This window comes from Myxocyprinus asiaticus, chromosome 33, assembly GCF_019703515.2.
Source record: "Myxocyprinus asiaticus isolate MX2 ecotype Aquarium Trade chromosome 33, UBuf_Myxa_2, whole genome shotgun sequence".
NCBI lineage: Eukaryota > Metazoa > Chordata > Actinopteri > Cypriniformes > Catostomidae > Myxocyprinus > Myxocyprinus asiaticus.
In genome coordinates, this window is record NC_059376.1 from 41937257 (window position 1) to 41956579 (window position 19323).

A 19323-nucleotide genomic window follows, 5' to 3' on the forward strand; every position below is an offset into this window, starting at 1 on the left:
ATATATATATATATATATATATATATATATAGAAAGAAAGAACAGAGAGGATCCAGTTAGACACTTATGACATTTTTAAAAATATCAGATATTTTGGCATTTTAATGGAAAGGTCATATGATGTAATCCTGAGAAAATGTCTTGATATTCTAGACTTATAAATTCATGATAATTAAAAAAAAAAAAAAAAATTAAAATTAAATAAAAAGAAATACAAAATTACCATGAAAAACATGTTTGAAAACTTTCTTTCATATATATAATCTACATATACATGTAATCTTTATATATATATAAAGATTAAGTTATGTACACACTCATGTATTCAAGATGCAAAGAAAATTATTATTAATTTGATGGTAACACCATATGAAAAATTTTTAAGGTCATTAAATAATTGTTTTTGTTTTTGTTTTGCTTTTTGTAGAAAATGCCATGCATGATTTTATTATTATTATTATTATTATTATTATTATTATTAAATCAAAATTACATTTCTATGAACTTGACACGTGTTTTTAACGAGATTTCTAAAATATTTCTCATTTTTATCACCTCTGACAATTTGTCAATAACTCCAATACAGATATCGGCCAATAACCAATATAATGATGATGATAGTCAAAAGTTTGGACACATTTGACTGAACTCATGTTTTTCATTAAAAGCTGTTGATCTAAATGCTTAAAGTTGGTTTTGGACTCAAATATGAATTGTGCTTAAGCATGAATTTCTTAAAAAGAAATCTGACATTTTAATTACATTAATGGATAAAGAAAGAGCAACCAACAAGTGTCCAGCATACTGTACATGGGACAAACTAAAATAGAAATATAAAATATAAGAGTTTTGGGGGGTCACTACATAATTCACTTCCATTTGTGTTATTTCATAGTTTTAATGACTTTACAATTATTCTCAAATATTTAAATAAATAAAGGAATGTATCAATAAATATTAAAATGAAAATGAACAATTTTAGACAGCTTTTACTGATTGTTTATTTATATATATATAGACCTACACAATATTAGGCAGGTGATTTTAATGTTGTGGCTGATTGGTGTATATATATATATATATATAGGTTTAACGTTCAACATTTTGTTTTATAATCAGTAAGTTCTCAGTAAACATTCTCTCATGTTTACCGGGGTACTACATAACTACATACCACCAAATAAAGCAGCTGTAGAGGCCGAGCCCATCACTGACCATGTAATTATCTACTCATGTCCCTCCAACGGCAGGTGCAATGACTTCCTGTCGCCTCTTCACCCTCCCCCCTTCACCTGTCACTCAACTCATGTTTCTGGCAGCCCTCGGCTGACCCGTCTCCCCCCCTCCGCCCCCCGTGACATCCACCCCCTTCCTCTGTCACCTTTCCCACCTTCCCTGTCACCCGTACGTGTCGACCAGTCTCATTTTCGAGTGAGAGGCCACCCGTGGACGCGACATCTCTCTGTCTGCACGTCTCATTAGAATCAGCTTGGCTGTGGGGCTGACAGCAGTAATCGAGCGAGCTCGACAGGAACTGGCCAATCTCTGCTCCGCTCATACACTGTCTTTCCTGCGCGATTGGCCGAGATGTGCCCTGTGAATGAACTGCCCGAACTGCTTGTGTCCGGCCACAAACTAAGCAGAGTTTGATGGGATTTACCATGTGAACGCATCAGTGTGTTTAAAAATGAGTGTAGTCTTAAAGTAAAGTTTTACCTAAAAATGAAAATTCTGCTGTTTTTTTACTCACCCTCATATTGTTCTAAACCCATATGTTGTTATTTATTTTTCTGTGGAACAGAAAATGAGTCATTTTGACAAATGTTACCTCAGGTCTTTTCCATGCAACAACAATTTGTAGCATCCACAGATCTCAAGCTATACATATTTTAGTCTAATTTTAATATTTAATTTGATAATAATTAAACAATTCAATTTGATAGAATTTTGTTAAGAAATTTTCATCTTAAAATTATTTTTAAGTGTAACTTAAAAGTGAATTTTGACTAAAAGTTGTTTAAAATGGTTCATTTACATTTCAACATTTATTATTTCTATTTTCCCACATTTTAGAATAACAGTAAAGTCATGAAAACGATGAAGAAACATAAATTAAAAAATATGGAAATTATGTATTGACCAAAAACCAAATCTATCATATATATTAACATGTTGGACTCTTGCTGGCTGCTATAGCTTAATGTACAATTTTAATTAGCATTTCAGTTTTGTAAAGAAATTCAAAACTGTATGCTGTTATTACATTTCCATGGAACACATAATGAGAAATTTTAGCTTCTCAAAGTTTAAACCAATCTTTTCTATACAGCTATGATTCACAGAGGCCATAGCTGCCAAGCTATAAAAAAATGGACACATAGTATCATAAAAGTGTTGCATCCCAAGTCTTATGAAGCTGTACAATAGAACAAAATTAAAGTAATTATTCACTCATAATCTTACTCTCCGAAGTAACCCTCAAATATAATTTCCATTTCTACATATTTAAACGTTCACGTTGTGTTTGGTTTCCAGAAATGTGAAAATGTAATGTTTTGGTTTTTTGGGTGTTTTTTTTTTTTGTCAGTGACATCAAAATCTATGAAGTGCATATAAAGGCACCATTTTTGAATTCAACACAAGCACAAATTAATTTCAGTTTCTTCCTCACACAAGCTATTGTATGACTTCAGAAAACTGACAGAGCAATATAGCGCACAACTCTACTTTTACAGGGATTTTTATTCTTTTTGTAGCTGTATCAAGCTGTGAAGATGTGTCGTTTTTAGGCTCACCACAGAAGAAATTCACAAGGGTTTGTACCGACATGAGAGTGAGTAAATAATGACAGAATTTTCTTTTTTGGAAATGCATTTAAAGGTTGCAGATAAGCGGGTGTTTCTTTAACTTCGGGCACTTTTAGCACTGTTCTTGTTTTAACATTTCTCACACTCTTAATATGTACAGGTATATATTTTAATTTGTCTACTAACAATGTCCAAAAGTGTCTGTACATGCATGACAGGAGATTTATGTCATTTATGTCATTGTTTGCTGTGGTGGACATGGCACTACAACTGTGGGACTGTCCTATTTTATTTATTTTGGAAAAATGGATAAAACTCATTTTCACAAAATAAATTATGTTTTGTTTTTATTTCACTCGTTGTTTAAATGGTCATAGTTTTAAACATGTAATAATTTGTATTTTAATAATGGATTTACATTGTTTAAAGGTCTGAGACGAGGCTAAAACTATACATAAAAGCTTTTGAAATGCGCCAAAAATAAATGATGAAGATCTGGTAAAAAGTTTCAAATTCAGTTTGAATGAGACCCTCATTTAACTAAAATAAAAAAAAACTTGAAATCTTAATCTCAGTTGAAATTTTAATAAAAATCAACCCCTGGGTGATTGAAGTGCCTGACGTTGAAGACATTCAAATACATTATCTCCTTTCTGTGGTGCTGATAACTTATAGCATTAGGGTCTTTCTCTCTTGTGTGCTCTGAAGTCATCGTACCACAATCATGAACATATGAACACACTCATTAAAGCTTTAGCACTGAAGCTGATGGAATATGTTGCTTTTTCTGCAGTCAAACAGAAAAGGAGGGTGACTATAAACCCTTCAGCTGTGCAGATTAACACACATTGTGATGATAAGCTCAAGAGAGTACCTCATCTCCCAGCGTTCATGCTCGGCGATGGCCTTGTACTGTTTAAAAACAAAGAAATTGAGTTAAAACCTCAGACTCTTTGTTTGTCCTTGAAGGTAAGTCATTAAGACTGAGAGAGATCACTAATATGAGGCTCCGTTTGATGTGTATGATAAACAACCTCATTGAGTTTATTGTTGTTCTTTAACAATGCAACTTGAGAAAAATCACATGTACTTTTTTTTTTTTTAATTAATGAATTAAATCCTGTGATTGCAGGAGCGAGCTGTGAAATTCCATCATGAATATTAATGAGGACATGAGGGCAGGATGTAGACCGAGTGTTACCCCAGAGTGTCCTACTGTGAGGGAAGTTGATCATACCATCTTCCTCTGTCTGACTGGCTTCATTCGGTGTCCCCGTGTGACACAGTGAGTAATCACGAGTAATATCTCACTCTCAAATGTGGAACAAAAGAGTTAGTACACTTAACTGTGAGTACTATATGTAAATGCACTTACAGTACAGAGTTTGATTCGACGATTCTCATCAGACTTCAAAAAAATGATCAATAATCTTAAAGGAATCCTAAAACAAGCATCCTGTATGTGACTTGTATTTCTTTATTTTTTTGTTTTATATAACCCTGACAAAAAGTACAGTGATGGGATCAAATAATAATCCCATAGTAGTGAATGATTATAATACTGATGTACCATGGTATTTACATGGTGCCCAAGGTATTGATAAAATTGTATTGCCATGATACATATCCATAAAACATGGTGTTACCATGGTAAATGTCCAAAAAAAAAAAAAAAAAAAAACACGGTATTATTATGGTACCATTAAAAAAAAAAAAAAAAAAAAAATGATCATGGTTCATACTGTATCTAAAAACATGGTGCATGTCCAAAAACATGGACTTACAATGGTGGGTGAATTCCAATCGAAAGTGATCATCCCTATGATCATCCAGGGACTTTCTAGAGAGAGCATGGCATTACAGTTTGAACGTACCCTTCACTAAATGTCTTGTAAAAGGGCCCTTTGTGAAAAAAATAAGCATTATTAATTTTGTTTGGAATGACTCTTCGAGTGGCATCCCCTTCCCGAAGTGCCTTCAAGGGTGCAAAAATGCTGTTTGGAAAATGCCCGGTAAGTGTAAAAAAACTGAAACAAAATAAAATGCTATTAACATGGTAAATGTATCAAAGGTTATCATGTACGTATTACCTGGGTTAATGTTCAGAAACATGGTATTACCATGGTTATATATCAAAAAAAGACATTCTCATGGTACCATAAATATATATATATATATATATATAAACATGGTATTACCATGGCACATATCCAAAAATATGGTATTACCATGGTAAGTGTCCAAAAACATGGTATTATAATAGTACCTCATAAAAATATGGTACTTTCATGGTAAATGTCCAAAAAAACATGGTATTACTATGGTAAGTGTCCAGAAAACATGTTATTACAATGGTAAGTGTCCCAAAAACATGTTATTACAATGGTAAGTGTCCCAAAAACATGGTATTATAATGGTACCACATAAAAATATGGTATTACCATGGTAAATTTCCCCCCAAAAATATGGTATTACTATGGTAAGTCTCCAAAAAACATGTCATTACAATGGTAGATGTCCAAAAAACATGGTATTACCATGGTTGATGTCCAAAAACATGGTATTATCATGGTAGATGTCCAAAAAAGCATGGTATTACCATGGTGAGTGTCCAAAAAAACATGGTATTACCATGGTAGATGTCCAAAAAACATGGAATTATCATGGTAAGTGTCCAAAAACATGGTATTACCATGGTACGTGTTCAAACAAACACGGTATTACCATGGTAGATGTCCAAAAACATGGTATTACCATGGTTGATGTCCAAAAAAATTGGTATTATCATGGTACGTGTCCAAAACAACATGGCATTACCATGGTGAGTGTCCAAAAACATGGTATTACCATGGTAAGTGTCCCAAAAACATGGAATTATAATGGTACCACATAAAAATATGGTATTATCATGGTAAATGTCCAAAATAACATGGTATTACAATGGTAGATGTCCAAAAAGCATGGTATAACCATGGTAAATGTCCAAAAACATGGTATAACCATGGTACCACATAAAAATATGGTATCACCATGGTAAATGTCCAAAAAACATGGTATTACCATGGTAAATGTACAAAACATCTGGAATTACTATGTTATCATGTATATAAAAAAAACATGGTATTACCACAGTGTCCAAAAAATATGGTACTACCATGGTAAGTGTCCCAAAAACATGGTGTTATAATGGTACCTCATAAAAATATGGTATTTTCATGGTAAATGTCCAAAAAAACATGGTATTATTATGGTAAGTGTCCAAAAAACATGTTATTACAATGGTAGATGTCCAAAAAGCATAGTATAACCATGGTAAATGTCCAAAAACATGGTATGACCATGGTAAATGTCAAAAACATGGTATGACCATGGTAAATGTCCAAAAACATGGTATGACCATGGTACCACATAAAAATATTGTATTACCATGGTAAGTGTCCAAAAATATGGTATCACCATGTTACCATGTATATAAACAAACATGGTATTAACAAGGTATGTGTGCAAAAAGCATGGTATTAACATGGCACTTTTTGTTAGATAGCTAGTAATAATAATGCTCTAATTTCTGAAGAAATAAATAAAACATTGAGCTTTTAATAAACCCTTTTCTGTCAGTACAACATCTAGTGCAGTCCTCCAGATGATCTGAATCACTCCTGTAAACTCTTAATGCACACTCGTCCTTACAACAACTTGCCTTTCAATCACTCTTCTCACAGTCTTCAGACAGATCACACGTTTTAGTACCAGGCCACTCCACACGGCTCTCCAACTTGACGCCTTAAATGAAACACCAGGCGCTGCTCGACACGCTATCTGGGGTAGTTATACAGACTTGGCACAGAACATTTCCATGCTAACTGTGTTCCCTCACTCGCCTTCTCCAGGGTTAGTTACCGCGCCCTGTGAAAATGAAGAAGGGGAAACTATTACCTTTAGTCTGTGTGAAAGCGTTGCACTCTCGAGTGCTGCTGAAGTGTGCCGTCTTCATTTTCCCAGTCAGCAGGTGTCCTTGCAGGGTTATAATGGGCATTATACGTGTAATTAACACATGGAAAGGCAAGCGGGACCTGTCGCACGAGGACAGCAGGAGAAAGCTCTCTCTCTCTCAGTATGACTTACTTTTCTTCAGTGGAACACAAAGGGAGATGTTAAGCAGAAATGTGCACGCAGCTCATTTCCATACAACAATCACCGCTTTCAAGCTCCGAAAAGGACAAAAAACACAGTATTCAATGCAACTGCAATGCAATGCAACATATATTAGCTTTGTGTGAGGAACAGACTGAAATTCAAGTCATAATTCACTGATAATCGTGTCCATGGCATCAACATGTGTTTTTTTTTTTTTTTTTTGTAATCTGGAGGTTAATATCATCGAATAATGGCTTAAATGTTGGTCTGTCTTAGCATAATTACGTGATTCCTTACACTTACCACAGCAGTTCTGATATGAAATGTCCACTGTGAGGTGCTAAAAGCGAGTTAAATGTTCTACCAAAAAGACAAGATTTTTAAGGTTAATGCTCAATGGATTTTTAAACATCAAAACCGACCTCCCTGCCCTAAACCTTAAACCTAAACCTAACTGATAGAGTCAGAATTTGTTGCAATTGCTGAAGCGACCATGTACATTTGTGGTGCTTCTATGACACTTTCAGCTCACGTGTCGACTCACATGCTCTTCAGGACTCGTACCCCGCTCCTTTACATCACAATTGCAACGCTTTATCAGTTGAGCAACCGAGTAATTTGATCACAGGCGAACAAGCTTGTGAATGTATTTGTTTATGTAATGCAAACGTTAAAATGAGGCATGCACTTTTATAAAAGTGTTCAGATGTCATAAGATAGCATTATGTAAGGAACAGGGTGAAAAGTAAGTGTTTATTAACTGATAATCTGCCGTTTGTGTGAAAGTGAATAAAAGTGATTGATGTTGTAGCGCCTCTAATGTTCATTTCGCCAGGAAACTGACTCAAAACTTTCAACGACTTAATGTAAACTACTACTTTTTCTTAACGGAGCTTAACGGAGTTTGTGGTCACTATGAATGTGAGTGATACTTGCAGGGTTATAATAGGCCGTACATGTACAATTAGCACATGGAAAGGCAAACTGGACCTGTCGCACAGAGGACAGCAGGAGAAAGCTCTCTCTCTTTCATAGTTTCTCCTCCTCTTTCTGGATGACACTCGCTCCTTTTCTCTATCTTTTTCCTCGACGCAAACACACTTACAAACGTCTCTCCTCTCACCTCCTGTCTCACTCTTGCTCTCTTTCACACACGCTTTGTTCTCCTCTCTCGCACGCTTTTACTCACCATCTCCCACCTTTAAGTCGGCTGTTACCACCAGCCTCTTTCTCTATCACACACTCTTTTTCTCTTATTGATGTCTTCTGCCTCCTCAATCTCTTGTTCTCAACCTCTCTCTCTCTCTTTCTCCAAGAGCTGTAAAATGGTGCCTGGTTCACATCACTGCTTCTGAAACCCGGAAAAGACAATGAGGCCATTGCTGTGGAGACGTCAAATTTACAGGACAAAATAGGAAATATAGGATTTTGTTGCATGTAAATAACAAACCTAGTGAGCTGTGTACATGTGCAGCATTTTAAGCTTCTAAGATGCAGACTTTTGGCTTAATTCTGAGTCAGTATTGTATATGTGGGTCCACAAATGTTTTTTTATGTAAACTATTGTTAAAACTATGGTAAAAGAAACTAAAATCAGGCATTCCCATAAGTCCTGCATCCTGCATTTGCTTAAACAGGCCTATATTTTTCCCCTTTATATTTGGACACCCGTCGGTCTTAACACCGTTACCTCTGTAAACAAATCGCTCCCTGTTGTCGTCCTTTTCATTGACTGCATTGCTGCCAGTTCCTCCGTTATGTCGAAGTATTTCGTTATCCCGCATATGCAGAAGAGTAACTTGGCTGTGCCGTGCACATCGTAGCCCTCATCCAAGGCCAGAGAGAAAAAGTCGAAACTGTCCACTTTACTTTTCAACTGTAGCTCCAGATTGTCCATTAAGTCCTTGACGCGCCTTGTTACCGTTCGCCTGGAAAGGGACACATTTCTAACGTTTCTTTTTTTTTCAGGGCAAAGTATCGTTGCAGAGTCCAGCAAACACTCTCTGATGAATTCCCTTTCCGAAAATGGTTTGCTGTTTTTGGCAATTTTGTGAGCTAGTACATAACTAGCTTTGACTGCTCCCTCCTTGGATGTGTGAAGCTTTATAAAGAGCCCTTGTTGCTGTTGCAGTTTAGCTAGGACTGTTTCGGGCTAGGAATGTTTCGGATGTCCGTGACCTCTCCTCCTCAGTCAGGTTTCTGTATTTTCCTGTGTGTTTGGTCTCAAAGTGCCGGTTAATATTGTATTCCTTTAACACAGCAACATGTTCCTTACAAACTAAACACACGGCTTAACCCTTTACATCTGTAAAGAAATTCTTCGCAGTCCAGGACTTATTGAACACTCTTCCGCATCAACTTTTCTTTTTTTACCATTCATCTTGGGCTAGCTAGCTTATCAGCCTGATCTCACAGTGAAATCGGAAAGAGTTAACCGACTTTTCTTTCATCAAAATCGGTATACGTTGACTGAAATTCCGAAACACTGCCCCCAGTGGCCAAAGAGGTAAGTGTTGTAGGGCATATGGGCACGTGTGAGCTCCATTTATGAGCTGCAAACACGTCTGATAAGAATGCTGCATGTCAACGCGCTGGCATATAGTCGCCAATTCTAGGGTACCGAAACTATCGGAAACCTCATGTCGACTTCACCTGTGATCATGTTGAGCTTACACCCCGTCGCTATGACCACGAGTGTTCTGCTTACTCTCACTCTCACGTCTACTTATGTGTATTTGATACATTTCACAGCTTCGTGCATACGCATGCATGCCAGTTTGTTTGTACATCACTTAAAATAAAAGCAACACATTTCTCTATACACTGCCTAATTACTTAGCGTTTAATATACTTTTTGCCATGACCTCGCGGGCCGGTTGGAGACAGCCTGCGGGCAGGTTCTGGCCCGTGGGCCGTATAATGCCCATGTCTGCCTTAGAAAGTAGCTACCTATGAAGGCTGTAGACAGCAGGCAGCTCACTATGTTTCAGAAGAGCGCTATTGTAAAGTAGTCACCCAACCTCCTGCTGAGCAAACCAGCGAGCTGACAGAACCCCTCTCGCAAAACCTGTAATTAACCGTCGATACATTAATTAAGAGTTAACGCGAAGAGAAAAGCTGTGGTCTAATTGAGGCCGACGTGGCTTGTAATTAGAGCTATAGTCACACATTGAGATTTTATGAATGAATGACTTTGCCAGGTTTTGACGCCTTCTTGTTCGCGTGCACCAGCCACTAGCTGTGATTAGCCCGTGAGGACGTGAACGAGACAATATGTTGCTGGTCAAATTTTTTTTTTTTCAATCCAAACAGCAGATTTTTTTCTCCGGGCTCTCTCTGACTTTCCCTGTTGTTAATTAGGAGTGTCCGACGTGTGGGGGGAGGAGGTGGTGGAAACTGGGAATCCAATTATTTCTCTCTTTTTGCCCCAAACGTTTTTCACGAGTCTTGGTGGATGAGTTGGTGTGGATATAGAGAGATGTGGATGAGGACACGGAATCAAGGAATGCTGAACGTGACGTTCAGGATGGAATCTCACTATTGTTTTGTAGACTTCTGACCGAGCTGATCAGGAATACCTTTTGTACAAATTAAAATATTTTAATACATTTTATCTTAAGCATGTATTCATTTTGAATTAATATCAAACCGCTTCAATAAAATAAAAAATAAAAAAACACTTTCATCCAGTGTCATTCAGTTGGATGAAAGTGGCAATGCTCTCCGGTTATAATGTGGAAAAATTTTTCATGATGATCATTTTGCAGCTCCATGTGCTCTGCGACATTATTCAATGCTAACAAAAGTAAGAAATTTAGTTCTAGTTACAGTAACACAGCCTAGGATTCCTTCAAACCCAAAATCTAAATTAATAATTTTTTTCTGTGTGTATTTAAATGTAAGAAAGAATCCCTTAAATTATCGTTGCATGTGTGGACGGAATACTGGAGACACTCCCAAACTCGTGATGTTTGATGTTATGATAAGCTTAGCAAAATTTTGTTATCTCGTGGTTATAAACAAAACAAACAAAATGCTTTTCCACCATCGGGTCGGACAGTACTGAGCACAATGAGTAACAGTTCCAGTAGCATGTCCACTTAATCATGGTTCGGTATGGTTCGATAACAAACTGTTCCCGGCACGCATTTCAAAACAGAGAATCGTGCTGGTGGAATAGCGTTACTGAAATGGCAACACGCTATTGGTCACTTTCTCAGTCCATTCTAATCCTGATTTCGCAGCACCACAGTGGAAAAAGAAACTGTTACCATGCCAACAGGCCCGGACTGGTACACAACGAGAAGCATTCGGCCCGATGCTGGAAAATCCCCTAAACATGGATGCCAACAGTTCAACCCATTTGGAGTTAGATATTTTTTGACCAAAGTAATATAATAGAGATTTTAGATGTTGATCAGTAATTTTTAGCAATTCGCCATCAACAGAGGCTCGATGTTTTATGTTCTTCAAGATGCTCGTCCCTCTTTTCTGTGTTCCAGTGAGGCACTTACAATGGAAGTCAATGGGGTCGATCCGTAAACGTTCAAATAGAAAGTATAACCACAAGACGCAAACAATATTTGTGTTAACATGATTTTAGTGTGATAAAATCACTTACTAACCACATCTGTGTAAAGTTATCTTCAATTTTACAACTTTGTTGCCATGACGACATAACACTGTAAAACCATTAATATTCTGGGTTCAATATAATGTAAGCTTAAGTGACAGCATTTGTGGCATAATATTAATTACCACAAAAAATAATTTCAGGAAGAAGAAAAAAACATGCAAAAATCATGTGTTCAGTAAGGCACTATGGAAGTGAATGGGGCCAGACCATAAACATTAAAATACAAACCATTTCAAATTTAAAGCCACAAGACATAAAGATTATACATGTTAATATGATTTTATTGTGATAAAATCACTTACTGGTAGGGTCTACTAACTTTATGTCATCTTATACACGTTTTATATTTATCTCTTTTGACTATAATTTTCATACAGTGTGTATTTTGAAGTTTATGGACTCAATTTGCTGCCATTGTAAGTGCATTACTGAGCATGCATGTTTTTTAAATAAATGAGGGATGAGTAGAAATTATATTTTGTGGTATTGTTTTTATGTGAGCTTAACTTTTATTGAATATTCCTTAAATAGACATATGTTTTTGATCTAAGTTTTCTGAAATAAATTTGTCTTTAAAATGCTGTTGTAACTCCTGTTAGTAACTGAACTCGTTGTATTTAATGCTGTTCAATGACATACAATAAATTGATGTAATTGTGCATCTGGTCACTTTTGGATAATAACAAAAAACTGTCTTCTTAAAGACATTCACACAACCTGGTTGGACCGTCTAAAAGCCTGTTGGTTGTTCTCTGAAGACTCTCTAAATTCAAACTGTTGCATTTTCAAAATAATTAAAAAACCATGAGGAGAAATCCCTCACATCCCCCGAGTACAGCTGTGCTCTTGGAGTCAAAGAACAGAAGATGAGCTTGTCTCTTACACCTCTCATGCCGGCCAGAGGTCAACGGTTCCAGTGACGTGATTTATGAGTGTTTCCTCCCGACTGGAAGTCCAGTAGCTGTCGCTGACGCTCTCGTTCTCTCCTCTTCTCCACTTTGCCTCTCATCAGCTCTTTTATCACTTCCTCAACCGCATCCCTTCATCTCTGTCTGGAAGGCCCACTTCAAAGGCGTCGAGGCAGATCGTAGAGCATCGTCCTCTTCCCGGTCTCGGCGAAAGAAGCGGTCTTCAGAGGAGACGTTAATCAGAGTCACCTCTCCATTGATCTCCAAAGGGTTTCATAAGTAGCTTCAGTTGTCTTGGCACGCTTGTATGTGATTAAACCTGTAGATGCACCGTGGAGACTGCAAGAAAGAGCTTCTTTCTTAGAAATCTTAGAGCTTCTTGGATATGTTTTTTTGAAGGACTCTTTGCCAACCATGGGAGCTGACTGGAAATATCATCCTTGAAATATCTGATAACAGAGGTTGTACACAAACCTTACAATGACCAAAGTTGGGAACGCTATTGAAAGAATGTAGCAACCTAAGCAACCAAGAAGGACCTACTTTACAGCTTCTCAGCTTAAAAAATATTCAGGGTTGCAAGTTAAGATCACTTGACAGCATTTATGGCATAATGTTGATGACCACAAAAAAAAAAAAAAAAAATATGACTCATCCCTCTCCTTTTAAATCAAAGCACAAATCTGTGTTCCAGTGAGGCATTTACAATGGAAGTCAATGGGGCCAATCCGTAAATGTTAAAATACTTACTGTTTCAAAATTATAGCCACAAGACGCAAACAGTAGCCCCTTTCACACATACAGCCTTTTCCAGAAAATTTCAGGTTAGAGGTCATGTGTGAACATGACCTTTTTGAAAATAATGGTACATTTTGTTCTGGCTCATTAATTTCCCTTAATGAGAAGTTGTATCATACATTTTATCATACCTATCAATTTCAATACTGATAGCATGTCTGAACAGCACATGGTACATTTACCTGTAAAGGCAACCCAACAGTTTTCCTGTAATTTACCTGGTTGCATGTGTGAAAGGGGCTATAATATGTGTGTTAACGTGATTTTAGTGTGATACAATTGCTAATTTACCTTTTCTGTACAGTTATATCCAATTTTACAGCTCAAATAAGACATGATTTTTTAATGTACTGTAAATGTTTTATAAAATGATAAACTTCACACACATTTCTGCCTTTAAACCCTCCAAAAATTGGCCCCATTGACTACCATTGTAAGTGGCACACTGTACCCTCGATTTATGCTTTTTTAAAGAAAAGGAGGGATGAGTCGAATTGTTTTTATTTTATTTTATTTTTTTGTGGTAATCAGCATTATACCACAAATGCTGTCTACTGTTCTTAACTTGTATTAAATAATAATACACAATATTAATTTAAGAAAATGGCCTTATGGTGGTTTACTGAGATGGTTTCTGATATTTTTCTATATAATGACCAGGAGACCAACATATATATATATATATATTTTTTTTTATTATTTATTTATTTTTTTTTTTTATTTTTTTTTTTTTTTCACAAATATCATGAACAAAATGTGGCTTTTAATTTAAAAAAATGTTGTTGTTTTTTTTGTTTTGTTTTTTTGGTCACGTAACAAAATGGCAACCATGACTTTTATTAAAACACATTTTCTCAAATATTAATAATATTTTAAAACAAAAAATTTTCACTGATTATTAAATACATTTTAATAAAAGATTTTTCTGCACTATTCATGACAACATTTATTTTTGAAGAATTTCAGCTTTTATTGGGACTTTGATTTTTTCTTTACTGTCTCCTGAAGGTTACACTCAATGACAGCTTTTATTTTAAGCTCGAGAAAAGTGACAAACTCATTATTGAAAACATGTCCATCATAGAAGAGGTGTTTTCAAGTAATTATTTTGTGTGAATTGCATTTTTTTATGTATTTCTGAATAACTTAATAGATCTAGATCTAATTGAAAAATGATCGTCACATTATTGACCCAAACATTTTACTGCAAGTTTCTGAACAGCTACATAATTTCAAAAAACTACTTTGCTACTGAGAACTGTACTGTCGGTTCATTGGCGATTTAATGTAATCATACTATATGCCATTTCTGAGACATTAGAGGATTTACATAAGCACAAGAAAGATACGCTGACAGTACAAACTCTAGAAAGCTCTGGATCGAGTCAGAGAGATTATAGTGCTGAGCTCATGTGTTCATAGGGCAGAGTCAAGTCAAGCCTTGAGGGAAGACGGTCATTAGGCCAAAGGTCAAAGGCCTTCAGTGTCTTTGTGCCCAGTCATCAATCTCAGAATCCAGCTGATACTACCTCTTTCTCTCAGTCTCTGACATGAACGCGGTACCCCTTAGGTAAACATATACTGTAAATTCTGATATATCAACAATCTAATCGATAAAATGAAAGTCTTTACTTTCTATCCAAAGTTCTTTATCGGTAAACCTTCCAAGCTCACTGTCATACTTCAAGCAAACACTCCCTTAAAGCACTAACCCACTTCAGCAAATAATGGACCAAGCGCATCCTAATCAAACCAGCCCTAATTTTGTTTTGCTCCATTTCAAGGCCAACAGTGACACTAATAGCCATGCTTGTTTCCCGTGATTACTTTTAGACGGTCAACATACTCCATCAGCTCTCGCTCTATCTCTCTCTCTCTCTCTCTCTCTCTCTCTCTCTCTCTCTCTCAAGATTCCATTTGGACTTTCATCTTCAAAAGCCATTTTTCTCAAATATCCACATTGTTTAGTCTCACTGTGTGCGTTTTCTGCTGGCTGAGGTTGGATCCTCAACTTCTCTGCCCATTAAATGTAGCCTAGCCTATGGCCTAGTGACAGACATCAATGTAGGTTAAGAGTCTTTGGGTGTTGTTTAATATTTTTAGCTTTTGCACCCAAGAAAGCTTCTTAATTAACAGATCAAAGGTTCAGAGAAGGCGCTAAGTGTTGGGAAGCCCGACTAGCCAGCGATGCTCTTTGATCAATAAGATACTAGGTTATAGGGCTAGTGCACCAGCCATCCGCTAAATTGTGACTGACACCAGGCTGCTTTTTGAAGGAGCTTTGAGTTCATTTTGGTCGAAATAAAACGTATTGTGCCTTATGTTTACCTGGGTAAATGCTGAAGAATGGAGCTGTTTTAAGTAAGCAAAGATGTATGTCATTTCTGTCGACTTTGCACAGCGATACCCTCTCGTGTGCTTTCTCATAAAAGAACCCAAGGCTGGAAGAAAGAGCTTCCTAATCTTACCTGAAAGAAAACGAATTTGAGATTATTATTTGAAGTGGACCTGGGTCAGACACTGTAGGATGTAGTTTATGCCTGAGACGTTCAAGTGAGCTCACGGTTGTGCATTACTCTTTGTTGTTACGCTGAAAGCACCAAGCACAGGATATGGCAGTTTTGTGTGTTATTATCTGAAATACGCTCTCAGTGTTACAGAGAATCAGAGCATGTTGTGGCTTTCCCATTCCTTCAGCCTCTGCCAAAACATGACATCCGAGTGTGTACTTGCAATGGTCACAGCTTGTGTTTATGCATGTATGCAGATATTCAATAAAAAGGATTAGTTCACTTAAAACATTTTTTTCATCATTTACTCACCCTCATGTTGTTCCAAACCTGTATGACTTCTTCCTATGAACAAAAGGCAACCTAGTTTCATAGAATGTAGGTTACTCTAACTACATTTTTCCAAACAGACTTTTACGTGCCTCGTTCTTCATTTCGCCACAGTTTCCTAGTGAAACTAACAGTAGAGGTGCTACAACAACTGTGCATTTTATTGTGACTCCAGCCAGGTCTCCTAAGCAACCAAATTGACCCGGTTGCTAGGGAGGGTAGAGTCACATGGCGTAACCTCCTCGTGGTCGCTATAATGTGGATCTCGCTCTCGGTGGGGAGCATGGTGAGTTGTTCGTGGATGCTGTGGAGAAGAGCATGAAGCCTCCACAAGCGCTATGTCTCCACGGTAATGTGCTCAACAAGCCACGTGATAAGATGCGCGGATTGACGGTCTCAGACGCGGAGGCAACTGAGATTCGTCCTCCGCCACCCGGATTGAGGCGAGTCACTACACCACCACGAGGACTTAGAGCGCATTGGGAATTGGGCATTCCAAATTAGGGAGAAAAGGGGAGAAAATCACACACACACACACACACAAAAAACTGCATTTTATTCACTTTCACACAAATCATGACCATAACAGCTGATTATGACTTTATGAACACTAATTTTTTGCACTATTACTAACACACTGCTATGTTATGATACCGAAACACTTTTATAATAATGCATAATTTGAAAAACTATATATTTTAATGCACAGGTGTCAGACTCAGCTCCTGGAGGGTCACAGTCCAGCAGATTTTAGCTCTAACCCTAATTAAACACACCTGAAGCAGCTAATTAAGGTCTTCAGGAGTGCTTGGAGGCATGTTAGTACAAGGCTGGAGCTAAACTCTGCAGGGCTGCGGCAGGAGTTTGACACCCCTGTAATGCATGTGTTACAGCCACACTTCATTTACACACTTATTCCAATGTGATTAGCTTGCGTGGTAGCTCAACTGATCGAGCTGACACATGACACTAAAGAGTCATAGAAGCAAAGAGAAACTATGTGGTTTCTTCAGAAAATGTGCTTTTTATGTCGCATTTGCTTTTAGGACACTATCGGTTAGATTTAGGGAAAGGTTTTGGTTAGGAAGGTACGCTTTACTCACTACAACCTCCATCAAATATTCATCTGATTACAACACAATTTCACTCGCTTTTGCTGCCCCCCACTGGACATTTCACTGGGAAACTGCAGCCAAATGTGTAATGAAGCTTGTAATTTGGATTTGCAAAAATGTTGCCACAGTCACGCAATGTTCATGAGACCAGGCTGACAAAAGGAGATGATAGGCAAAATTATTTTTGTGAGAACTACCTCTTTAACTGTCTGAATACTAGGGGTTCTACCAATTCGTCATTTAGTTCTGGACCTGTGTCGACGTCAGTTGTGCCAAATATATGTGACGTGCTCAATCAAAATGAGTCAAAAGTCACAATGGGCCATTTTTGGAAAAACTTGAATTTGGAATTTTTTTTAGTTTTAGGTTTTCATTTGTTTTTGATAAAACAAAGTCTCAGCTTTCAGATGATGTCAATGTTATCAAGGAATTTAAACTATAAATGTTACTGTATGCAGTATATTCTCTCCTCCAATCAGCCCTCCTCTTTACTACTAATAACAGTGAAAAAAAAACACATGAATGAACATCAGATGGGATGTTGAGAGATACGATGCAACTGGAAGATATGATCATATCTAAGGTAATCTGCAAATCAACATCAATAAAGGCGTCAATAATTATTGATTTTTTTAAATCATAAAAAAATAAAGAAAATAGAGAAGAGTGGAGCATATAGGCGAACGATGGGATATTGATCAAATTTTATTTTAAACACCATCACTCTCAGAGGTAAGACATCAGATGCAGAGTGAATACAACTCATTTAATAGAATTATGTCAAATAATGTCTGAAAATCTTTTGGAATCTTTAGAATCCTTTGTTTGTTTGACAGCCATCATTTAAATTATTATACCTCGACAATGTTTTGTGATAGAAACATAAATATTATGTTATTAAAAAGCTAAGAGCTTTTGTAACACTTTACAATAAGGTTACTTTTGTTTATAACATTAGTTAACAACATTAGTTAACATGAAATACACTTTTACAGCATTTATTTAATGTTAGTTTCAACATATAGCCTACTAATACATTTTTTAAAATCAAAAGTTGTATTAGCATTAGTTAATGCACAATGAACTAACATGAGCTAACAATTGTATTTTAATTAACTAACATTAACCAAGACTTATAAATGCTGTAAAAAAATATATATTGTTTATGTATATGTGGTAACACTTTATTTTAGGGATCAGAAATTAGACATATAATTACACTTGTAAGTGACTAGTTATGGACTTGTTTGGCATTATAAAGTATTTATTAAGCCTTTATTGGCTGATTTCTTATTCTTGCTTTATAGTCCCATTATATTTGCTTTTGTCATAACAGTGAATTTCTTAGCTAAAAACAAAACATATCAATAGCTCGTATGATTCAAAATACATCCTTTATATGTTCTCAGTACCCTGTGTGAATGTGCGGCTTATAAGTATGAAATGCATGTAGAATGCATATAGTATTTCAACAAACAGGGAAGGTTAGGGTTAGGTTTAGGGGGTGGTGTACAGTGTTAGTCGGACTCTAAATAAACACAGTAAACATGCTGCAGTGATGCCCCTGTACTGTATAATAGTATTTAATTAGGGGTGCAAATAGCATCTAACACTATTTGCCCTTAGTGCAAAGAAGATGCTTTTTGTTGCTATTAACACTAAGCATTAAAAGTCTCTGCCGTCTATATTTATTGTATACTGATAAGTTGCACATTCACATAGTGTAATGAAAACCTATAAAGGACGTATTTTGCACCTTACTAGCTATTGGAATGTTTTGTTTTTACCTAATACGTTAATTGTTTGGAAAAAAACATATGTAAAGAGGCTATTTGGCAAGGGTAAGAAATCAACTGAACAAAGGCCTAATAAATACCTTATAATTACAAACAAGTCTGTAACTAGTCCCGTCCAAGTCCAATTACTAGTCAATAATTACTGTCTAATTTCTGATCCCTAAAATAAAGTGTTACCTTTAGTGCATAAAATTCAAAATGTGATTCTGGATCAATGTGACTCAAAATAATGGAACAAGTCACATATTTGGAATTTGCATGATGGGAATCAGCATATGGAAGAGCA